At 43.1% G+C, this 25,992-nt stretch overlaps 1 long non-coding RNA gene across 1 annotated transcript in view; it reads left to right on the top strand.

The window, feature by feature from the left end:
• Positions 1–2,891: 2,891 nt before the first annotated feature.
• The window catches only part of LOC134759374 (uncharacterized), a 55,729-nt gene continuing 32,628 nt past the window's right edge, over positions 2,892–25,992 (top strand). The window contains exon 1 of the long non-coding RNA XR_008522847.2: positions 2,892–3,021. This is a non-coding gene — a long non-coding RNA (uncharacterized LOC134759374). The remainder of the gene's footprint in view (positions 3,022–25,992) is intronic.

A 25,992-nucleotide genomic window follows, 5' to 3' on the forward strand; every position in this document is an offset into this window, starting at 1 on the left:
GATCTGCGTCCTGGGATTTCACATTTTTTCTTTTCCTGCATGGACCTGGCGAGAGGACACAACGGAATCACTCTTGGGGGACTAAAACTCGGCCTGTGCAGGGAATGGGTGGGTCCTCTGGTCTCTGCTGCCACGGCTTTCCAGCTCAGAGTTTGTCTCGGGTTTCTACCATTTTAAAAATTATTATTATTATTATTATTTTGAGACGGTGTTTTGCTCAAATTATTATTATTATTATTATTATTATTTTGAGACGGTGTTTTGCTCTTGTTGCTCAGGCTGGAGTGCAATTGCGTGATCTCAGCTCACCGCAGCCTCCACAACTGAGGCGATTCTCCCGCCTCAGTCTCCTGAGTAGCTGAGATTACAGGCATGTGCCACCACACCCTGCTTTTTTTTTTTTTTTTTTTTTTTTTGGTATTTTTAATAGAGATGAGGTTTCTTCATGTTGGTCAGGCTGGTCTCGAACTCCTGACCTCAGGTGATCTTCCCGCCTTGGCCTCCCAAAGTGCTGAGATTACATGCCTGAGCCACCGCTCCCGGCCTATTATTTTTTTTTAAGAGTCAGAGTTTCACTCTCTCACTCACGTTGGAGTGCAGTGGTGTGATCACAACTCACTGCAGCCTCGCATTCCTGGGCTCAAGGGATCCTCCTTCCTCAGCCTCCGGAGTAGCTGGGACCACAGGCATATGCCACCATGCCCAGATAATTTTTTTATTTTGTAGAGATGGGGTCTCACTATGTTGCTCAAGCTGGTCCCAAACTCCTGGGCTCAAGCGATCCTGCAACTTCGGCCTCCAAAAGTGCTGGGGCTGGGATTACAGGCGTGAGCCACCGCTCCCGGCCCGCATCTTTGGCTCCACACTCCCTCCTGGCTCCCGAGCTGGAGAGTCTCAGTCAGCCATTCCTCTTCCACCTGCCTCCAGGCACTGTCCTCCAGGAGAGTGCGGTCTAGTGCAGAGAACGATTGCCCGCGTGTATTTACTGAGCGCCCAGCATTCTGCCAAACCCTTTACCTCAGGCATCTCACTGACTCCTGGGAATCGCCCTGTAGGGTGGGTACAATATCACCCACATTGAGGAAACCAAGGCCTAGAGCCAATCACATGGATACGGACGCGCAGCAGAGTCCGACCTCGAACTCAGATCTGGGCCACGGAGGCAAGGCCGCTGTCGCTCTGGGCTGTTTCCGGCCAGGGTACGCGAGAGAAGGCGGCACCACACTTACCTCTCCCGGGCCTCGTGCTGCCAGCTCCGCGGAACAGATTGGAAGGGGGATTGGTCGTCCTGAGGGCGACCGCGCCCCTCTCTCCGCAAAGAGAGTCCTGGAAGGTGGGGTTCCCCTGGGAGAGGAGGAGGCCCGGCCAGCTGCGCAGAGGGTAGCCCCGGGAAGATTCCCGAACAGACTCGAGCCTCTGCGGAGAGGGCGGGAGGAGGGTGCCCCCTGGCTTGGCACGTGAAGCCAAGCTTGGGGACCGGATGTTTTGTTCCTGCTGGGATTCCGCCCCAAGTTATCTTTGCTCCCTGCTGGGGTGTAAGTAAACCCCAGGGGCTTGAACCGGAATCATCGGTTACTCGACGCTCCCAGCCGTGGCCTTTCCGTGGCGCTGGGCTTCTGGTGCTATCAGACCCAATTTCGCCTTTTGCCTTCCAGATCTAACAGACTCTAGTTAGGTCCATTTCACTTTATTGTCTGTTCAATGGTTAAAGCAAAGAGAGTGAGAGCTGGGGCCCTTGACCCAGGAGGGCGCCCTGTATGGGGCGAGGGGTCGCCCAGGCTCTGAGGCACACTGATCAAGTGGCCTAACTGTGGGATCCCAGCGCACAGGCCCCAAAGGCAGGCCACAGGCGGGTGAGCGTCCAAGGGCGAGAGAAACCCATTCCCCTTAGATGGTGAAAAGCTGCCACATCTCAGTGTCCAGGTCCTGAGAGCTGCAAATGCTGATGGAATAAATTACTCCCTCCTCCTTTCCCCACCGCCCCTGCCCCCTCCAGGAACAAAAGCTCAGACCGCTGAGATGTTCACTTTGCCTTTCAGCAGCACTCACATTGAGATATGAGAAGACTGCAGCAAGGTTTGCTCTCACGAAAGAAAACAATCTCAGAGAACACATGGACACAGGGAGGGGAACGACACACACTGGGGCCTGTCAGGGGGTGAGAGTGGGGAGCAGGACAGGGAACGCATTGGGAAAAACAGCTAATGTATGCTGGGCTTAACACCTAGGTGTTAGGTTGATAGGTGCAGCAAACCACCATGGCACACCTTTACCTATGTAACAAACTTGCACATCCTGCACATGTACCCCGGAACTTAAAATTTAAAACAATGTAAAAAAAAAAAAATCTCCGAGGTTTCCCGCCCCTGAACTGAGGACCATTTGTGCCCGAAGTTCGGGGGGGCCGGGAGGGGGCTTGTGCGTGGGGGGCGGCGGGGCGGGGGACTGGAAGCGAGGGGATAAGGGTAGCCGGGAGGGGAACGCCGCGGGGGTCTTGGACCTCGGGCCTTCCGCGTGTCCGGTGTTGATTGGCTCCAGCTGTCAGGTTGAAACCACAACTCCTCCCCTAAGAGCTGCAGAGGTGAACCCACGTGCAGGCCCTAGGTGTTCTCAGCATTGGGTTGTCAGTGCAGCATGCTTCTGGAACTTTCAGAGCCTCGCAGGCCTTAGACCCTTTTCACTTTAGTGTCTATTCAGTGGTTAAAGCAAAACACACACACACACACACACACACACACACACACCACACACACACCATCGCTACCACCATCACCACAACCACCAAATGGGAGAACTGGGAAGGAAACGTCTGGAACTCAGAGACTACCCTTGGACACAAAATTCCCTTCTCTTTGACAGAGTCTTTCTTTCCACTCTCTCATTTTAGAGCAAAAGCGTTGTGCCACCTCCTATGGATGTGAAGAGGATGTGCTGACACGTGTGCTCGGGAGCCAGACTTTGTGGCCTTGGGGAAAGGACTGAATATTTCTGTGCTTCGTCGTTTGCATCTGTGGAATGCAGGTGATACTGAGCTCTTCCTTGTGGGATTATTGCCTGGAAATACACCATTATATGTTCATCGCCGCCGGGTTTACCGCGAGACTCGGTATTCTCGGGCCTCAGCTGAATGGGTTTTAAACTGCGGAGGGAGGCCCAGGCGGAGAGGGTGTAGGCCCACTTTTCTCACTCGTGTCTAAGCAGGCCTTGTCCTGGCTGCTGCCAAGGTGAAGGCAGACGCTGTTTCCGGGATCCAGTGGATCAGACCAGGCCAGGGGATTTGGGCGTGGGCCTCCGAGGCGGCAGTGAGTGGTCCAGGGGCCTTGTGAAGTGGTCAGGCGCTGTGGATGGGGAAGTGCAGGGCCCGCCTGCAGCACTGAAGTTTGGAAAGGCCAAACACTGCTCCTAACCCGGGCGGCAAGGACTGCCCCATTCAGTAAGCGGGGCAAAGTCCCGCCGTGGCAAGCGTCTCCGTAATTTCCCTGTGTGCTACACCTGGGCTGCTTCTGCTCGCTTCTTTGAAAATGGAGAGGGGAGTAGGGGTGAGAACCTTGCAGGTTATTCACAGGGAACTGACCCTAGGCAGTATAGGCTCAGTTATTGTTTGCCGTATGTCAGATTGTTTGCATGTACTTGTGCACGCGTTTTCAAATGCATAAAACCCTATACATGTTTCAAATGTGTAAACACGTAAGCATTTGTATTTGTATTTCTATTTCTTTTATTTATTTATTTATTTATTTATTTATTTATTTATTTTCTTTTGAGATGGAGTTTCCCTCTTGTTGCCCAGGCTGGAGTGCAATGGTGCATCTTGGCTCACTGCGACCTCTGCCTTCCAGGTTCAAGTGATTCCCCTGCCTCAGCCTCCCGAGTAGCTGGAATTGCAGGCGCGTGCCACTATGCCCAGCTAATTTTTGTATTTTTAGTAGAGATAGGGTTTCACCATGTTGGCCAGGCTGGTCTCCAACTCCTGACCTCAAGTGATCCGCCCGCCTCCGCCTCCCAAAGTGCTGGGATTATAGGTGTGAGCCACTGCGACTGGCCAGCATTTTTATTTTTTAGAAATCTTTTTTTTCTATGTCAGTACTTACAGAGCAATCATTTTCTTAAGGAGAATGTGTGAGGAAGGTATCATCACTTATTTGACTATCTTCTTTGCCTTGTGGTCTAGATGATTTCCGATATTTACAAACAACACATGAGTGAATGTCTTCTGGAGAGCTTTGCCCACATGTTCAATTATATTTGTAAACTAGAATCCTAGTAACTGGATTGTATGTCAACATTTTAATAGCTACCACTAAGCTCTCCTTAAAAAACAAGCAATTTAAGCTCTATACTCATTTCTCAGCATTCTCACCAAGAATGTTAGGAATCTTCAGTGTTTTTTGAATATGATAGGCTTAAAATAGTGCCATATTTTAACTTGCAAAGGCTTTACATTAGTAGAGTGTGTATCTTTTCTTTTTCTTTTTATTTTTTTAGAGAGGGGTGCTCTGCTATATTTTGTCCAGGCTGATCTTGAACTCCTGGGCTCAAGTGATCCTCCTGCCTCAGCCTCCAGAGTAGCTGGGACTACAGGCATGTGCCATCACATGCTTGGCTTGTGTTTTTATATAGGCATTTGATTTTCTTCTGTGAATTGCCTATTTTTGTTCTCTGCCCATTTTTCTGTTTTTAAAAAATTGATTTACAGGAAATCGTTACATATTTTGGAGATTAACTCATTATTGTGTTTATAGTCAATATTCCAAGTTAATTGCTTCTCTTTTACTTTTGTTTATTCTCTTTTCTAGTTCAGAGATTTTAAGTTTTGTATGGCCAAATATGTGACTCTTTTTTTTTTTTTTTTTGTGCCTTCTGGGCCTTCAGGTCATGATTATAGATGCCAATACTTTTTTTTTTTTTTTTGAGAAGGAGTCTTGCTCTGTCGCCCAGGCTGGAGTGCAGTGGCGCGATCTCGGCTCACTGGAACCTCTGCCTCCTGGGTTCACACCATTTTCCTGCCTCAGCCTCCCGAGTAGCTGGGAGTACAGGTGCCCGCCACCATGCCCAGCTAATTTTTTGTATTTTTAGTAGAGACAGGGTTTCACCATGTTAGCCAGGATGGTCTCAATCTCCTGACCTCGTGATCTGCCCACCTCGGCCTCCCAAAGTGCTGGGATTACAGGTGTGAGCCACCGCGCCCGGCCTATAGATGCCAATACTTTTAGATGTTAATACTTTTAGAGTTAATATATACAGTGGTTAAAAGTATGGGCTCTGGGCTTAAATCCTAACTTGGCTACTTGCTAACTGTATAAATTACGGAAAGTTATTTAACTTCTCTGTGCCTCAGTTTAATGTTTAATTGAACAAAACTTCACTTAGACTACTGATGGATAGTTGTGGAATGGATCAAGTGTTGTTTCTCCAAATCTGATTTTTGGGGAATGCAGCTAAACTATTCCCTAGCCCCCTTTACACTTATGTGTAACCATGCCATTCAATCCAAGAGAATGGAACATGAGTAGAAGCCATGTGTGCCTCTCCCAGGACAGGACCTTTTAGACAGAGTTGAGACTCCTCTCTGCTCTCTTTTTCCTCCCGCTGTCTGGAACCAGCTTCAACTATGAAGATGACATGGCCCTAGAGGCTCCTAGAGGCCCTAGGGGACTCACCGCCTAGGGGAATCTTCATCACTTATTTGGAAGGTTATCTCACCAAGAAATAAACTTCTTACATTTTAAGATACTGACTTTTGGGATATATATATATATACATACACATATATATACACATATATATATACACACACACACACACATATATATATATACACATACATACATATATATATGGCAGCTTAGCTACTATAACGAATACAATGACCTTGAAGTTAGGATGCAATGACTTTGTTAGGAAAAAATTACAGGAAAAAGTCCAGAATATCCTTTATCTGTGAAAACCAGATGAATGGGAAGCCAAGCACAGACCTGAAACCATTTGATTCCTAGGTGCATTCAGTCCATGAATAGAAAGAGGTTAGCATAGCTGGTTGTTATCCTTAGGAACATAAGTCTTTAAATGATCATTAGTGGGGTTCTTTCAGGTCTAAGCCCCAATCATATGTGTTTCCTTTTAAAGGTGATGGATTGCAGAAATTTTGTCACTGTGCCACATGGGACCCTCCCCTCCATGTCAGTGTCACTCTTGCCTTGGGCACATGCTTATTATGCTTAGGAGTTGTCATGGGGTGATAAGCCAACTTACTACTTTAGTCTTTTTTGGACGACAGTGCCTAGGATAATGGAATGAACGAGGGCAAAGGCAGCAAAAAGAGAAGAGGTACTAATAATGAAATAACTTCAAATACGAAAAAGAAAAAAAAAAAGGAAACTTCCCACTAAAAGGGCCCAAATGGCTTTCATTTGAGGAACGTACACAAACTTAAGTGAATGAACTTTGGGATGTCATTTTGGGCCATTTCAAGACATTGTTTTTGCCTATTTCTCAGTCCTCAGTTGTGTACTCCTTGCTGGTGTTACTACATAGCTAAGTTCTGAATTGATGATGTGCTTTGGTTTCATTTAGAACTGAGCACAATTTATCACCACATTCCAGAAAAGATTGAATACTAAGGAGCCACACCAAGTCTTGTGTAAGACAGTGATGACACCCAGTGGTCATTTAGGGTCTTCATCTATATCGACCCAATTCATAGTAAAGCTAACAAATTGCACATATTAGTATACGAAAAGTGCTATGTGTGTGACAGCCTGTGGGGGAAGGGGCAGCTAGACTTCACAGCCCTGACTGTTGTATCCTTGTAGTTTCATCTTGGGCATTTCTTTTTTTCTTTTTTCTTTTTTTGAGATAGAGTCTTGCTCTGTTGCCCAGGCTGGAGTGCAGTGGCGTGATCTCAGCTCACTGCAAACTCCACCTCCCAGGTTCAAGTGATTCTCCTGCCTCAGCCTCCCCAGTAGAGTAGCTGGGACTATAGTCCTGCACCACCACGCCTGGCTAAATTTTGTATTTTTAGTAGAGATGGGATTTCGCCATGTTGGCCAGGCTGGCCTTGAACTCCTGATCTCAAGTGATCTGCCCGCCTTGGCTTCCCAAAGTGCTCGGATTACAGGCGTGAGCCACCGCACCTGGCCTTGGACATTTCTTTTTTCTTTTCTTTTCTTTCTTTTTTTTTTTTTTGAGATGGAGTCTTGCTCTGTTGCCCAGGCTAGAGTGCAGTGGTGTGATTTTGGATGACTGACTGCAACCTCTGCCTCCCGGGTTCAAGCAATTCTCCTGCCTCAGCCCCCTGAGTAGCTGGGATTACAGGAGAGCACCACCATGCCTGGCTAGTCTTTGTATTTTTAGTAGAGACAGGGTTTCTCCATGTTGGCCAAGCTGGTCTAGAACTCCTGACCTCAGGCGATCCACCCACTTCAGCCTCCCAAAGTGCTAGGATTACAGGCGTGAGCCACCGCACCAGGCTGAGCATTTCTTACTATGCAATTACCTTCCCTGGTTGAACTCAGTAAAGGGTTTCACTCTTATCTCTATTATACTTTTGATACTCTGTCATAATCCAAAGAATAGCTGCTGGAATCCTGAGATGTTTAAACAAGGTTTTACTTAAGTCTTGGGATAACAAAAGGGAAGTAAACATCAAAAGTAACCTGGACCCAGATGGCCAAATACTGTAAACTCTGTTGGTATGAACCATGTATTTATTGTATGAAATAACCCCATCACATAGTGAGTGACTGAAGGGAAAAAATGACATATAAAAGACTTAAAGGGTAAATGAGAGTTAGCTAGGTAAATAGTTGAGAGAAAAGCATTATAGAAAGAAGAAGTAGTATGTGCAAAGTTCTGAGTCTGAAAGGGACATTTGAAAACCTGGAAGAAGGTGAGCTGGGCCGGACCACAGTGAATGAGGAGAGTATGTAGGTTGGGGCTGGCAAGGTAGGCAGGGAATATATCATGTAGGACCTAATAGATTTTTGGCCCAAGAACAATAGAAAATTCAAAAGGTTAGAAAAATTTGGCCAGGCATGGTGGCTCACACCTGCAATCCCAGCACTTTGGGAGGCGGAGGCGGGTGGATCACGAGGTCAGGACTTCGAGACCAGCCTGGCCAACATAGTGAAACCCTGTCTCTACTCAAAATAGAAAAATTAGCTGGGCATGGTGGGGCACGCCTGTAGTCCCAGCTACTTGGGAGGCTGAGGCAGGAGAATAGCTTGAACCTGGGAGGCAGAGGTTGTGGTAAGCTGAGATTGTGCCACTGCCCTCTAGCCTGGGCAACAGAGCGAGACTCCATCTCAAAAAAAAAAAATTAAAATTAAACTTTTAATTTTGAGGTAATCAGATTCACATGCAGTTGTGAGAGATGATAGAGTGATCCTTTGTACCCTTTCCACAGTTCCCCCAGTGATAGTGTGAAGTTATAGTGCAAATCAACAACTTTTTTTTTTTTTTTAAGGAGATAGAGTCTTGCTATGTTGCCCAGGTTGGACCACAATTCCCGGGCTCAAGTGATCCCCTTGACTCAGCCTCCCCAGTAGCTGGGACTGCAGAAATGTGCCACTGTGCTTGGCCTACAACAAGGATATTGACTAATCTATTCTGTATTCCTATAATTTATCATTTCAATAATGTTACATCAATGGAGTCATATAGTATGAAAGCTTTTGAGATTGGCTTTTTTTTTTCTCAGAGAACATAATTTTCTGGAGATTTGTCCAGATTGTTGTATGTAACAATAATTTATCCTTTTTTATTGTTGAGTAGTATTCCATGATATTATATCCCACAGTTTAACCAGTTGCCCATTGAAAGACATCTGGATTTTTCCAGATTTTGATTATTCTGAATAAAGCTGCTATAAACACTTGTGTATATGTTTTGTATTAACACAAGTCTTCATTTCTCTGGGATATATGTTTAGCTTTAATGCTGAGTTTGAGGTATCTCTATCAGTTAGCTACTTCTGTGTCACAAGTTACCGTAAAACTCAGTAGCTTGAAACAATAAGCATTTCTTATTGTTTGTATGTCTAAGCTCGCTCATGTGTCTGTGGAGGGCTGACTGAATTGGACGCTGGCTTGTTTGGAATGGCCTCACTCTCATGGCTGGCAGTTGGTTGGCTGTCAGCTGAGGTGACAAGGGTCACTGGGCCATCTCATCAACTAGCAGGCTAATCTGCAGGTGGCCTGCAGTGGCGGGGATCTGAGCAAGAGGAGAATTGTAAAATGCCTTTTGAGATCCATGCTTGGAACTTTTACATTGTCACTTCCACTGTATTCTACTGACTAAAGCTAGCCATGAGGTCAGCCCAGATTCAAAAGGGGAATTGGACTTGTGGTGATCAACTCATCCTGGTTTGCTCATGATTTTGCGGGTTTCAGCACTCTAGTCCTGTGTGCCAGGAAACCCCTCAGTCCTGGGCAAACTGGGATGGTCAGTCACCCTAAGCAGATGCCACCTCTTGGTGGAAAGAGCAGCAAAGTCACATGGCAAAGGGCATGGTTATAGGGAGAGATAAAGAATTGGGACATTTTTACAATCAATCCACTACAATGCCTATGAGATTTCCAGGCAGAAGTATCGAGTATCATTTAGCTCTTAGTAGACAGATCCATCTGGAGATAAATTTGGCTTATATGTAAGTGATTATCTAATATTTATTGAGCAATTAAATGACAGATACTAATGCAATAAATCACTAAGTTTTAATTCTCACAAATTATTAGGAAATATATATTATAGAAGTTTAAGATATTGTTTCTCAAGATAAACAGAAAGCAAGATAAAAGGAAATTGATGGTTAGAAATAAAGATAAAAGAAACTACCAAATGCTGATATATGGCCCGCTAATGCAGCAATTTGGGGCTAATTAGCATAGGGAGACTATCCTGACACACCTTGATGAGGTTCTGATAGAGCCTGAAAATTGTTAATATTTAGAATAATGAGTCTTGACTAATTCAGGAAAGATTGGAGTGTGTTCAGCATTGCTCTGCTTGACATGAAAAGGATGTCACCACAGTTTAAATGGTTAAATGGCTTTCTATCACTTACAGCAGTGTTTCTCAAATTGGGGCCTGGAGATACCTGGGGCCACACTGTTTTTGCAATAATTATATTCCAGGTTTTTGCTTCAATAACAAAAAATTAATATAAGTATGCCCTGGATCATTTGGATGACTATAACAGTTCTGTCATATGATTTTAGCATTCATATTTGTGTTAATAATAAAATTTGAGCCAGTAAATTCCACAGGATGTTATGGTGTACAGTAAAAAATAAAGATGTGGCAAATCACTCAGAGGAGAACTTTGCATAGCACAAGATACAATAGGCAGAGTGAGCTCAAAAGGATCTTCTAGTTGGTTAAAGCAGTATGTCTATAGTTTCAGCTACTTGGGAGACTGAGGCAGGAGGATCCTTTGAGTCCAGGAGTTCAAGGCTATAGTAGCTATGATTGTGCTTTGTGCCACTGCATTCCAGCCTGGACAACATAGCAAGATTCTATCTCTAGTACATATATATGTGTGTGTGTGTGTGTGTTTGTGTGTGAGATATATGAGACTATTCTATCTCTAGTATATATATGTGTGTGTGTGTGTTTGATATGAGACTACCTTCCTATATACGTGTGTATATATATGTATATATATATATACACACACACACCTCCTTATCCTTTATATAGCCCATACCTACTTGCCACATTTGACCATAATTATCTTTATTATATATAGCTCCTTTATATATAGGAGGTAGTCTCATATTCTCTTTGAACACTGATGCATTCGGTAGATTCTGTCTTTGTATAATTTACAGCAGTTTATTATTATTAAAGGCAGTAGCAAATGCTCAACAAAGAACTTGTTTCCCATTCTCAACAATAGGTTATTTTTGCCGGGTGCGGTGGCTCACGCCTGTAGTCCCAGCACTTTGGGAGGCCGAGTTGGGCGGATCACAAGGTCAGGAGTTTGAGACCAGCCTGACCAACATGGTGAAATCCCGTCTCTACTAAAAATACAAAAATTAGCCAGGTGTGGTGGTGTGTGCCTGTAATCCCAGCTACTCAGGAGGCTGAGGCAGGAGAATCACTTGAACCCGGGAAGCAGGGGTTGTAGTGAGCTGGGATCGCACCACTGCACTCCAGCCTGGGCAACAGAGTGAGACGCTGTCTCAATTAAAAAAAAAAAAACTCCAAAAAAATCCCCAAGAACACAATAGGTTATTTATTTATTTATTTATTTTTGAGATGGGGTCTTACTCTGCCACCCAGGCTGGAGTGCAGTGGCACAGTCTTGGCTCACTGCAACCTCCACCTCCAGGGCTCAAGTAATCCTCCTGCCTCAGCCTCCCAAGTAGCAGGTTATTTATTTTAGATTTCATTAATGATTAGTTATTAGTATTAAAAACACAATTTAAATCTGATCTGTTTAAGCAGAATATAGAATTTATTGTCTACGGGTTCATCTGGATTCAAGCAAACCTGGGTCCAGTGACTGAGATGATGTCATCAGGATACAGACACTTTCTCTTTGGCTTTCTGCCACTACATAAAAGGATCCAGCCTTCCTCAAGTTTTTAGTAGCAGCTTCCTTACTTTCTTTTGAATTTGAATTTTCATTGGTAGTGTCTTCAATGTCCAGAATTCTACTTATAGTCTACTCAAAGCAATTTAGACACTTTCTAAATGCTTCTCCAAATCCTGGTAGCCTGTACCTACTTGCTGCATTTGACTATAATTATCTTCTCACACTGTTCTTCCAATATATGCATTCAATTCTATACATTTCCCTTTCAATCTGTGCCAAAGTATCTGGGGCACTGCAGCAAACTCACAGGGGTAGCATGGGAAGTTTTCAAAATTCAAGGAAAACACAATGATACCATACAAACTAAACCTATGTAGCTTGAGGTAATTCATAGTTTCAACAGGAGATTGCAAAACAGTCTTTTTGATGACATATCTTTTTGGTATGTCATCGTATTCAGCACAACTATGTTAAAGGCAAGCAGCATGTGAAAATCAATGTGGCGCAGGGAATAAGAGTGGTGGTATCCAATCTGGTTCCAAGGTTTGAGAAGTAGTACAGGGCTCAACAGGTACACAAATCCCATAATGATGCAATTCTGTTATTTAACTGTGATGAAATATGAATATTTTCTATTCTTTCAACTCTGTATTCTTTTTTCAAATGGCTAGTAAGTTGCTAGGATTTAAATACTTATTAAGTTGTTTGGATATAAGTACAGTTATGTGCCACATAACAATGTTTTGGTCAACAATGGGCAACATACACAATCTTGCATTGTGTTCATTACAGCCCTTAGCATTCAAAAATTATGGCTAATGTTGTTAGTAAGAGCCACATTGAGTGATTGACCCAGAAAAAAAGATTAAAAGTGATTGGGCCGGGTGCAGTGGCTCACACCTGTAATCCCAAAACTTTGGGAGGCTGAGGTGGGCGGATCATGAGGTCAGGAGATTGAGACCGTCCTGGCTAACATGGTGAAACCCTGTTTCTATTAAAAATACAAAAACAAAATTAGCTGGGCGTGGTGTTGGGTGCCTGTAGCTACTTGGGAGGCTGAGGCAAGAGAATGGCATGAACCCGGGAGCCGGGAGGCCGAGCTTGCAGTGAGCTGACATCACACCACTGCACTCCAGCCTGGGCGACAGAGCGAAACTCCATCTCAAAAAAAAAAAAAAAAAAAAAAAAAAAAAAAAAAAAATTAAAAGTGATTAAGAACTACAAAAGTGAAAAGTCAGTGATAATGTTTGTTTATCAGGCAGGCATGTCCCATTCCACCATAGCTATGATTTTGAAGAATAACTAAGTGATGGAAGCTGTTAAAGTATTTGCTTCATTAAAGGCAATGGGATTAACACAAATTTGAGAAGGTTCTATATCAGATATGGAGATATTTCTAATGACCTGGATTGAAGGTCCTACACAGAAGCACATCCCTCTCAGTACCATGACCAACACAGCCAAAGCAAAAAGTTTGTTTGCAATGATAAAAGAAAAGGCTGGACCTGACTACAATGTTGAATTTACTGTTTGCTCTGGGTGGTTTAAACAATTCCAGAATTGTTAGCCATTACATAATGTGAAAGTGAGTGGCGAGTCTGTGAGTGCTGATGTGAAGGCAGCTGAAGAATGTTTGGAGACTTTAGATAAGTTGATTGTGGAGGAAAATACTTGCCAGGGCAAACTTTCTTTATAGATAGAACTCTTTTGGAAACGGATGCCTAAAAGGACTTTCATCCACAAGGAAGAAGATCAAGCTAATGCCAGGTTTCAAGGCTTTCGAGCACAGGGTAACAGTCTTGCATGGAGACAATGTTGCAGGCTACAAATTGAAACCCTTTGTGATCTGGCACAGTGAGAGCCCCAGGACCTTCAAGAATATAAATAAGCTCACACAGGCCAGTGTACTGCATTACTTAACAGTCATGAATCTTCTTTCAGGATTCTCTCTGGAATTACTATGCCAGCAGAATGGAGAAGTACTGTTTGGAGGATAACGAACTTTCCAAGATTCTGCTTATTGTTTTTTATTTTCATTTTTTTGAGACAAGGTCTTGTTCTGTCACCCAGGCTGGAGTGCAGCAGTGTGATCTTGGCTCACTGCAACCTCCACCTGTTGGGCTCAAGCAGTTTTCCCACCCCAGCCTCCTGGGTAGCTGGAATGACAGGTGCAAGCCACCACACCTGACTAATTTTTGTGTTTTTTTTTTTTTTTTTGTAGAGACAGAGTCTAACCATTTTGGCCGGGCTGGTCTTGAACTCCTGGGCTCAAGTGATCTGCCTGCCTCAGCCTCCCAAAGTGCTAGGATTACAGACGTGAGCTATCGCTTATTGCTGTTAATACTCCTGCACATTCTCCTTTTATTGGCGCTCTTCATCCCAACATCAAGGTGTTTCTCCCTCCAAATACCACCTCTTTGATCCAATGGATCAAGGAGTTACAGCAGGTGTTTTTTTTTGAGACGGAGTCTCACTCTGTCACCCAGGCTGGAGTGCAGTGGCGGCGCAATCTTGACTCACTGCAACTTCCACCCCCTCGGTTCAAGCGATTCTCCTGCCTCAGCCTCTTGAGTAGCTGGGATTACAGGTGTGTGCCACCATGCCTGGCTAATTTTTGTATTTTTAGTAGAGACAGGGTTTCACCATGTTGGCCAGGCTGGTCTTGTACTCCTGACCTCGTGATCTGTCCACCTTGGCCTCCCAAAGTGCTGGGATTACAGGGGTGAGCCACCGTGCCCGGCCAGTTACAGCAGCTTTTAAAGCTCACTACCTGAGGAGGACCTTCTTTCAGGCTATTTCTGCAACTGAAGAAAACACTGACGCAAATCTGGGAGGATTACAACATCTATGACTGCATTAAGAAGAATCTTTTTTGGGCTTGGGGTGATGTCACCAAGGAGTGTATGGATGGCATCTGGAAGAAGAGACTCAAGAGGTTTGTCCATGACTGTAAAGGATTTGCTAAGGATGGGGAGGCTGCAAAATCAGTAAAGCTGTGGTTAAGATGGCAAACAACTTTAACCTGGGCGTGAATGAGGATGACAACATTGAGGAGCTCCTAGAGGTGGTTCCTGAGGAATTGACTAATGAAGAGTTGTTTGAAATGGATAAGAACATGCAGCTGAAGAAGAGGCAAGAGAAAAGGAAACTGTAGGAGATATAAAACAAGAACCACCAAGAAAATTCACAGTGAAGCATTTATCAGAAGCTTTTGCAGACCTCAGAAGGCTCCTTAAAAAGTTTGAAAATAGGCTGGGCGCGGTGGTTCACGCCTATAATCCCAGCACTTTGGGAGGCTGAGGCGGGTGGATCACTTGAGGTCAGGAGTTTGAGACCAGCCTGGCCAACATGGTGAAACCCCATCTCTACTAAAAATACAAAAATTAGTTGGAAGTGGTGGCAGGTGCCTGTAATCTCAGCTACTCAGGAGGCTGAGGCAGGAGAATCGCTTGAACCCAGGAGGAGGAGGTTGCAGTGAGCCCAGATCACACCACTGCACTCCAGCCTGGGGGACAAGAGTGAGACTCCATCAAAAAAAAAAAAAAAAAAAAGTTTGAAAACATAGACCCTAACAGGGAAAGGTTTTCATTAAGAGAGAGGAATGTCCATGGTACATTACCTGCTTACAAGCAAATCTACAATGAAAAAATTAAAAATAAAAAAAAGAAAAGCAAACCACCGTGAACATATTTCTAAAAAGAGTGACACCACCCCAATAAGAGCCTCAGGCAGGTCCTTCAGGAAGCATTTCAGAAGAAGGCATTGTTAACATAGGAAATGACAGATCAGTGCATGTAATTGATCCTGAAGACCTTCCAGTGGGACAAGATGTAGAGGTGAAAGACAGTGATATTGATGATCCTGACCCTCTATAGGGCTAGACTGATATGTGTGTTTGTATCTTAGTTTGTAACAAAAGTTTTAAAAGTAAAAAAAAAAATAGTAAAAATTTTTTAAAATAGAAAAAAACAGGCCGGGTGCCATGGCTCATGCCTGTAATCCCAGCAATTTGGGTGGCCAAGGTGGGCAGATGACTTGAAGTCAGGAGTTCAAGACCAGCCTCGCCAACATGGTGAAACCCTGTCTCTACTAGAAATACAAGAATTAGCACTGGAAATCGCTTGAACCCAGGAGGGAAAGGCTACAGTGAGCTGAGATCACGCCATTGCACTCCAGCCTGGGTGGAGAGTGAGACTCCATCTCAAAAAAAAAAAAAAAAAAACACCTTATAGAATAAAGATATAAAGAAAATATTTTTGTACAGCTACACAATGTATGTTTTAAGATAAGTGTTATCACAAAAGAGTCAAAAAGTTAAAGAAAACTTTATAAGTTTATAAAGTAAAAAAGTAGTAGTAGGGCGGGTGCAGTGGCTCATGTCTGTAATCCCAGCACTTTGGGAGGCCGAGGCGGGTAGATCACTTGAGGCCAGGAGTTCGAGACCAGCCTGGCCAACATGGCAAAACCCTATCTCTACTAAAAATACAAAAATTAGCAGGATATGGTGGCAGGTGCCTGTAGTCTCACCTACTCAGGGAGCTGAGGAATTAGAATTGCTTGAACCTGGGAGGTGGAGGTTGCAGTAAGCTGAGATCGTACCACTGCACTCCAGCCTGGGTGACAGAGTGAGACTCTGCCTCAAAAAAAAAAAAAAAAAGAAAAAAAAAAAAAAAGAAAAACGCAATAGTAAGCGAAGGTTAATTTATTATTGAAGAAAAAATTTAAAATATATTTAGTGTAGCCGAAGTGTCTACTGTAGTGTACAGTAATGTCCTAGGCCTTCACATTCACTGACTGACACCCTGAGCAACTTTCAAGTCCTGCAAGCTTCATTCACGGTAAATGGTCTATACAGGTATACCATTTTAAATTTTATGTGCCATATTTTTACCATATCTTTTCTTTTTTTAATTATACTTTAAGTTCTACGGTACATGGGCACAATGTGCAGGTTTGATACATAGGTATACATGTGCCATGTTGGTTTGCTACACCCATCAACTCATCATTTATCTTAGGTATTTCTCCTAATGCTTTCCCTCCCCTGGCCCCCCACCCCCCCAACAGGCCCCGGTAGGTGATGTTCCCCACCTTGTGTCCAAGTGTTCTCATTGTTCAATTCCCACCTATGAGTGAGAACATGTGGTGTTTGGTTTTCTGTCCTTGTGATAATTTGCTGAGAATGATGGTTTCCAGCTTCATCCATGTCCTTGCAAAGGACATGAACTCAACCTTTTTTATGACTGCATAGTATTCCATGGTATATACGTGCCACATTTACTTAATCCAGTCTATCATTGATGGACATTTGGATTGGTTCCAAGTCTTTGCTATTGTGAATAGTGCCGCAATAAACATACGTGTTCATGTGTCTTTAGAGTAGCATGATTTATAGTCCTTTGGGTATATACCCAAGTAATGGGATTGCTGGGTCAAATGGTAATTCTAGTTCTAGATCCTTGAGGAATTGCCACACTGTCTTCCACAATGGTTGAACTAATTTACACTCCCATCAACAGTGTAAAAGCGTTCCTATTTCTTCACATCCTCTCCAGCATCTGTTGTTTCTTGACTTTTTAATGATTGCCATTCTAACTGGCATGAGATGGTATCTCATTGTGGTTTTGATTTGCATTTCTCTGATGATCAGGGATGATGAGCATTTTTTCATGTGTCTGTTGGCTGCATAGATGTCTACTTTTGAGAATTGTCTGTTCATATCCTTTGCCCACTTTTTGGTGGGGTTGTTTTTTTCTTGTAAATTTGTTTAAGTTCTTTGTAGATTGTGGATATTAGCCCTTTGTCAGATTGGTAGATTGCAAAAATTTTCTCCCATTCTGCAGGTTGTCTGTTTACTCTGATGGTAGTTTCTTTTGCTGTGCAGAAGCTCTTTAGTTTAATTAGATCCCGTTTGTCTATTTTTTACCATATCTTTTCTATGGTTTTTTGTTGTTGTTGTTGTTTTGTTTTTTGTTTGTTTGTTTTTGAGGTGAAGTCTCACTCTTGTCCCCCAGGCTGGAGTGCGCTGGTGCAATCTTGGCTCACTGCAACCTCCGCCTCCTGGGTTCAAGTGATTCTCCTGCCTTAGCCTCCCGAGTAGCTGGGATTACAGGCGCCTGCCACCATGGTCGGCTAATTTTTGTATTTTTAGTAGAGACGGGGTTTCACCATGTCGGCCAGGCTGGTCTCAAACTCCTGACCTCAGGTGATCTGCCTGACTTGGCCTCCCAAAGTGCTGGGATTACAGGCATGAGCCACTGCACCTGGCCTCTATGTTCAGATATATTCGGATACACAAATACATACCGTTGTGTTCTCATTGCCTATAGTATTCAGTATAGTAACATGCTATACAGGTTTGTAGCCTAGAAGCAATAGGCCCTATTATGTAGCCTAGGTGTGTAGCAGACTATACCATCTAGGTTTGTGTAAGTACACTCTATCATGTTTGCACAATGATGAAATCGCCTAATGATGCCTTTGTCAGAATGTATTCCCTTCAATAAGCAACATATGACTGTACTTAATAAATGTAACTCTGATGTGGTCTTTTTTTGGGCCAGGACAACTGTAAAAACTTACTGAGACAATGAAGGAAGGCATTGTGAACCAAGAAATTTGGCGAACCTCTGGCCTAATCACTGCTTATCTGTATTCCATATATTCAATATGTTGTATTTTAATTATCATTCACTTTGAAATGTTTAAAATTTTCCTTGTGATTTATTCTTTGACCTATTGTTATTTAGAAGTATGTTATTGGTCAGGCACGGTGGCCCACGCCTGTAATCCCAGCACTTTGGGAGGCCGAGGCAGGTGGATCACCTGAAGTCGGGAGTTCGAGACCAGCCTGGCCAACATAATGAAACTCCGTCTCTACTAAAAATATAAAAATTAGCTGGGCGTGGTAGCAGGTGCCTGTAATCCCAGCTACTCGGGAAGCTGAGGCAGGAGAATCGCTTGAACCCAGGAGGTGGAGGTTGCAGTGAGCCGAGATGGCACCATTGCATTCCAGCCTGGGCAATAAGAGTGAAACTCCACCTCAAAAAAAAAAAAAAAAAAAAAAAGAAAAGAAAATTTCTACGTCTTTGCTATTTTTTTTGAATTGTTCTATCAATTACTGAGAAAAAGATATTAAAATCTTCAATGGTGTTTATAGATCTGTTAGTTTTTTCATTTAATTATATCAGTTTTTCTTTATATATCTTGGAGTTCTGTTTTTAAGTACATACACGTCTTCCTGATGAATTAAATCTTTAATCACTGTGTAATGTCCCACTGTATCTCTGGCATACTCTGTCTTGAAGACTATATGATCATAAGATAGCCAGTCCAGCTTTTTCATGCTTATTGTTTGCAGGGTATATCTTTTTACATCTTTTTCTTTTGATCTGTCTTTATATTCAAAGGTCAAATTAGTGAGGGTCTAATCAAGAGACAAAAATGATACAGCAATTTGAAGTGGGAACACTTAATATAAAGAATTATTAAATAAAACGCAATTGAAATAATGAGAGATTGGCTAGTAGTAAAGAAAACTCTAAAGAATATAGAAATAGCAGATATAAGGAGCAGCCACTGTCCTTAAGGCTGAGATAGGTTGCCCAGAGAAGAATGCCCTTCCTCTCTACTACTACCTCTCATGCCCTTCTTGCCAAGCTGAGAGCTAGACCTTGTTGAAGAGGGTGGCTCATTGAATGGCAGAGAAGCCAATGTGATGCCACATTAACAGAACTTAATGTGGCCAGGCACGGTAGCTCATGTCTGTAATCCCAACACTTTGGGAAGCCAAGGTGGGTGGATCATCTGAGCAGGAGTTCGAGACCAGCCTGGCCAACATGGTGAAAACCCATCTCTACTAAAAATAGAAAAATCAGCTGGGCATGATGGCGGGCACCTGTAATCCAGCTACTTTGGAGGCTAAGGCAGCAGAATCGTTTGAACCTGGGAGGCAGATGTTGCAGTGAGCCAAGATCACGCCACTACACTCCATCCCAGGCGACAGAGCGAGACTCTGTTTCTAAATAATAAATAAATAAATAAATAAACAATAAGAAAAACCCCAGAACTTGCTGGAAATCCACCCTCCAAAACTTGCCAGACACTTATTTTCTTTTCCTTTTTTTTTTTTTTTTTTTTTTTTGAGACGGAGTCTTGCTCTGTCGCCCAGGCTGGAGTGCCGTGGCTCGATCTCGGCTCACTCCAAGCTCTGCCTCCCAGGTCCACGCACGCTATTCTCCTGTCTCAGCTTCCTGAGTAGCTGGGACTACAGGCGCCCGCCACTACGCCCGGCTAATTTTTTGTATTTTTAGTAGAGACGGGCTTTCACCATGTTAGCCAGGATGGTCTAATCCGCCCGCCTCGGCCTCCCAAAGTGCTGGGATTACAGGTGTAAGCCACCGTGCCCGGCCCAACCAGACATTTATTTTCTAGGGTACCAGTGAAAGTCGTTAATGCGGAGTGAGTTTTGCTAGAGGGATTTTCTGCTGTGAAACTGCCTGAGAGGGTATGCAGAAGTTGCTGCCTTCTGTTTACTTCTGACTACTGTGAACTTCAGGAGCTGGGCACTATAGAAGCTGAAAGTGCCGCAGGTTATCTGCTGAGAGAGCACTACAGGACCAGGAAAGAAAATCCTTTCTTCCTGCAGCGTTTCTCTAGTGCCCTCTACTGACAAAACTTGGTATTTTGCTAGATGGCAAAGGGAAAATATCTAAAGAACCTAGCTCCATTTTTACAGGACTTGCAATGAAAGGTGAATTTGGGGCTGAGGGGCAATCAATTGGTAACTGGCACAAGTATGTCTCTTGTAGAAAGCATATATTTGGGTCTTGTTTTTTTCATTTAGTCTGATAACCTCTGCCAAATTTGGTCCATTTAGATTTAATATAAATATCGATAGATTTGGACTTATGTCTGTTTTCTGTTTGTTTCATTGGTTTGTTTTTGTTCCTCTGTTTTTCCTTTGCTGTTTTCTCTAGAGTCAGTTGGGTATTTTCTTAAAATTACATTTTATTTATTTATTTACTTATTTTTGGAGACATTGTCTCACTCTATCACCCAGGCTAGAGTGCCTTGGTGTGATAATAGCTCACTGCATCTTCAAACTCCTGGGCTCAAGGAATCCTCTTGTCTCAGCCTTCTGAGTAGCTAGGACTATAGGTGCATGCTACCATGCCTGGCTGTTTTTTGTTTTTGTTTTTTTGTAGAGATGGAGGTCTTGCTATGTTGCCCTAGCTGGTCTGAACTCCTGGACCCAAGAAATCCTCTCACCTTGGCTTTTCAGTGTGTTAGAATTACAGGTGTGAGCCACCGTGCCTGGTCCCATTTTATTTTTCGATATTGGCTTTTCTGTTATTCTTTGCACTTTTTTTTTTTTTTTTTTTTTTGGAGATGGACTCTCACTCTGTTGCCCAGGCTGGAGTGCTGTGGTGCAATCTCGGCTCACTGCAAGCTCTGCCTCCTGGATTCACGCCATTCTCCTGCCTCAGCTTCCCGAGTAGCTGGGACTACAGGCACCTGCCACCACGCCCGGCTAATTTTTTTGTATTTTTAGTAGAGACGGGGTTTCACTGTGTTAGCCAGGATGGTCTCCATCTCCTGACCTTGTGATCCACCTGCCTCGGCCTCCCAAAGTGCTGGGATTACAGGCGTGAGCCACTGTGCCCGGCCCTATTCTTTGCATTTTTATTTTGAATAGTTGCTCTAGGGATTATAATATATGTCCTTAACTTTTTATAGTCTACCTGGAATTATGATACCAGTTCATATTACATATAAAAATTTTGCAACCATACAGTTTTATTTACCCCCAATCCTTTATGCCAGGGGTTGGCAAACTCTTACTTGTGAATCAAATCTTGGCCGTACCTGCTTTTTATTGCAACATAACTACACACATTCACTTACGTATTGTCTATGGCTACTTTCATGCCATGTGATGGTATAGTTGAATAGTTGTAACAGAGACCACGTGGTTTACAGAGCCTAAAATATTTCATCTTACTATTTACAGAAAAATTTGTTGACTCCTGCTTTATGCTATAGTTGTCACATGTATTGTGTATGAGAATGCTGTAGCTACCACAATACTTGGTTACAATTTTGCCTTAAATAGTCATATGTATTTAAATAAAGAGAAAAAAGAAAAGATGATCTTTTATATTTGCCTACATATTTATTATTTCTGGTGGTCTTTTTTTTTTTTTTTTTTTTTTAGAGATGGACTCTCATTCTGTCATCCAGGCTGAAGTGTGGTGGTGTGATCATAGCTCACTGCAGCCTCGAACTCCTGGGCTCAAGTGATCCTCCAAACTCAGCCTCCCAAGTAGGGGGTACCACAGGCATGCACCACCATGTCTAGCTAATTAAAAAATTTTTTTGTAGGATAGGATGTTGCTTTGTTGCCCAGTCTGGTCTTGAACTCCTAGGCTCAAGCGATCCTCCTGCCCTGGCTTCCCAAAGTGCTGGGATTACAGGTGTTAGCAACCATACCTGGCCTTCTGGTAGTCTTTATTTCTCCCTGAAGAGCTGAGTTTCCATCTGGTTTCATTTTTTTCCAGCCTAAACTTTTTTCTTTAGCATTTATTGTAGTGTAGGTCTGCTGTGATGCATTCTTTTAGTTGTCATTTATCTGAAAATGGCTTTATTTTGCTTTCATTCTTAAAAAATATTTTTACTCCATATAGAATTTTGGGTTGACAGTTTTTTTAAAAAAAAGATTTAAATATTACACCACTGTCTCTGGCTTCCATTGTTTTAGATGAGAAGTTGTCTATTAAAACTATCATTTTTCTCCTGTAGTAATGAGTCATTTCTCCTTGGTTGCTTTAAAGATTCTTCTCTTTATCTTTTGTTTTCAGCAGTGATATACCTAGATGTGGTTTTTATTTCTCCTGCTTGAATTTGCTGAGCTTCTTGAAACTGTAAATTTATGTTGTTCACTAGATTAGGGAACTTTTTGGCCATCATTCCTGGACAGTTTTTTTTTGGCTCTCTTTTCTCTTTTTGGTTATTCTGGGGTTCCAATTATATGTAGGGTAGATTGCTTGATATTGTCCTATAGGTCTCTGAGCCTTTTGTTTTCAATCTTTTTTTCTCCCTGTTTTTCAAACTAGGTAATTTCTAGTTTACCGACTCTTTCTTCTGCCATCTCAGTCTGCCCATTCAATGGGGTTTTTATTTCGTATATGTACTTTTTATTTATATTTTATTTTATTTTTTCTTTTTTTTGAGATGGAGTTTCACTCTTGTTGCTCAGGCTGGAGTGCAATGGCATGATCTCAGCTCACCACAGCCTCTGCCTCCTGGGTTCAAGCAGTTCTCCTGCCTCAGCCTCCTAAGTAGCTGGGATTATAGGCATGCACCACCACACTCTGCTAATATTTGTATTTTTAGTAGAGATGGAGTTTCTCCATGTTGGTCAGGCTGATCTTGAACTCCTGACCTCAGGTGACCCACTTGCCTCGGCCTCCCAAAGTGCTGGGATTACAGGTGTGAGCCACTGTGCCTGGCCCTTTTTTTTTTTCTGACGGGATCTCACTCTGTCACCCATGCTGGAAGGCAATGGCGTGATCACAGCTGATTGCAGCCTCGATCTCTGGGGCTCAACTGATCCACCCACCTCAGCTTCCCTAGTAGCTGGAACTACCGGCATGTGCTACCGTGCCCAGCTAATTTTTGTAGAGATGAGGTCTTACTATGTTCACCAGGCTGGCTTTGAACGCCTGGCCTCCAGCAATCCTCCTACCTTGGCCTCTCAAAGTGCTGGAATTACAGGCATGGGGCACCATGCTTGGCCTCATTTTTAAGTTCTAGGATTTCCATGTGATTCCTTCTATTTCTTTGCTTAGCTTTTCTTCCTTTCTTCCTTTCATTTCTTCTTCTTTTCTTTTTTTTTTTTTTGGAGAGGGTATCTTGCTCTGTCACCCAAGCTGGAATACAGTGCTGTATTCACAGCTCACTGTAGCCTCAGATTCCTCGGCTCAGGCAATTCTCCTGCCTCAGCCTTCCAAGTAGCTGAGACTACAGGGTTATGCCACCATGCCTGGCTAATTAAAATTTTTTTTTGTAGAGACAGGGTCTCACTATGTTGCCAGGCTGATCTTGAACTGTTGGCCTCAGGTGATCCTCCTTCCTTGGCCTCCTAAAGTGCTGGGATTGCACGTGTGAGCCACCACTCCCAACCTTAAATTTTTAATCTGCTTATTACATGCATATTTTCCTTTATATCTTTGAGTACTAGTTATAATAATTTCTTTAAAATCCTTGTCTGCTAATTCCAACATCTGGGTCATCTTACTGTTAGTCTTTTTTGATTGCAACTCACTACTGGGTTGTGAAATAAAATTAAAGGGTTGTGGTCAGCATTACAAGAGAAAATGGATGAAAAGTAGAAGTGTGAATAGTGAAGATGTTATTTTATGGAAAATTTATTTATGTATGTATATATAAACATGCATATTCTTAGTCATTGTATAAAGTGTATTTCTTATTGTGGTTATGGTAAAAAAAAATTTGAAAGCCACCAGTAGAAGACAAATGTGGAGTGGAATCTGTTTTAGAAGAAATACTTCGAATTCTTAGAGCTAGAGTTTTCCTAAGGGAAACAAATGTGTTTATGGTCTAGTGGACACTTTCATTTCAAAGGAGTAAAAGCACAGGATAGAAGCACTTGCTTGCCATTTGTCAATGCTTGGCTCTCTGCATAAGAACCTCCAGGAATTTTATTAAGATATTTAAGGCTGGGCACGGTGGCACATGCCTGTAATCTCAGCACTTTGGGAGGACAATGCAGGCAGATGGCTTGAGCAGGGGCGTTTAAGACCAGCCTGGGTAATATGGCAAAAGCCTGTCTCTACAAAAAATACAGAAATTAGCTGGGTGTGGTGGCAGGCGCCTGTAGTCCCAGCTACTCGGGAGGCTGAGAGGTGGAAAGAACCCTTGAGTCCAGGAGGGTGAGGCTGCAGTGAGCTGAGATCACACTCCAGCCTACCTGACAGAGTGAGACTCTCTCAAACAAAACAAAACAAAAGAAACATTCAAATAGTGCCTCCTGGACCAGGCTCAGAGGTCCCAAGAGCAGAGCAGGAGTAATTTGCATTTAAAAAGTTCCCCTAGGTGGTCCTTACGCAAAGGAAAGTTTGAGAACAGGGGCTTACACTACATATTAGCATCTGAGAAAGAAGTGATAATAATGGCTACCATTCATTGAGCTTTGACTTGGATAACTGAAGCCAGAGAGGTTAAATAATCTACTCGAGGTCACATAGCTTGGAGGTAATTGGTCTGAGACTCTAACTAGGATTATCTACCTCTAAAGCTCTAATTCTGAGCCACTGAATGGAGCTGAGTCTAAGATGCCAAGTCTGCAGTGAGGCACGGAAATCACTGGCACCAGCAATGGCTTGGCTGGGCTCCGCTCTGTCAGCTGTGTCACCTCAGGCAGATTTTACAAGTTCTCTGGGCTTTGATTCTCTTCTCTGTAAAATGAGGGTCTAATGACTCTACCCGCTCGGGCTTGTGGGAGTTTGGGCTGTTGAACATGCTGGGTGAGTGCTATTGGTCCTTGCATTCTGTGCTTTTATCACACTCTGCCCTTTTCTCAAACTAGAGCAGTAATGAAAGGAGTGTTGGGGGACACCATAGGCCCTGTTACAGCCAGACTTGCGGGGAGGACCTTAAGGGCTAGGAGGGGTGGAGGCCAACCTTGAGAATACAGGCCAGGCTCCTGGGGTTGGTTGGTAAAGGCAGGAGAATGCAAAGGGCTTGTTTGGGCCTGGGCAGAGTTCTGGGCTGAGTTGCCCAGGGCCTTTGTGAGGTTTCCCTGTGCCTGTGATCTTCATGAGGTCAGGGCAGTCTGCTCTCCACTTGGTTAAAGTATATTTCCAAAGCTGAGGGACTTCATTTCCTTAGTGGGATGTTTTCAGGATTTGTATTTTCAAGTGAAAAGTGTTGTAGAAGGAGGGCAAAGAATCATTTGATTACTTAATTTTCATGTTTACATAGCATTTGTTTGAAAGTAGTAAGAATCTAAATTCCAAATGCAGTTACAAAATCAGGCTCCACTTAAACTGGTAAGTGTATTTTAATGAAGTGTAATTTAAAAGCATAAATTTGCATATTGAAATTTGCCTGAGCCAACTTTTAGAGTATGATCTTCAGAGTACTGGTTTCTAGTATCCTGAGGATGTGGAAATTCTTTTGAATTGCTTTTCATGGCCTGGAAACGAGCTTACTTGGTATAATAAGGCTTAGCAAAATGGGGACAACCTAAATCAAACATTCATTATAATACAGTGCTCCTCAAGTCATTCTTAGAATGGTCTTGTGAAACTTTGGAACCCAAATGTCACCATTGTGGAATAGTAAACATATTTATTCAACAGCTAATCTGTATTTAAATCAACTGGCAGAAGAACCTTAAAATAACATATGAGAATTTGTCAAATCAGGAA

Source organism: Pongo abelii, chromosome 11 (assembly GCF_028885655.2).
Source record: "Pongo abelii isolate AG06213 chromosome 11, NHGRI_mPonAbe1-v2.0_pri, whole genome shotgun sequence".
Taxonomy (NCBI): Eukaryota; Metazoa; Chordata; class Mammalia; order Primates; family Hominidae; genus Pongo; species Pongo abelii.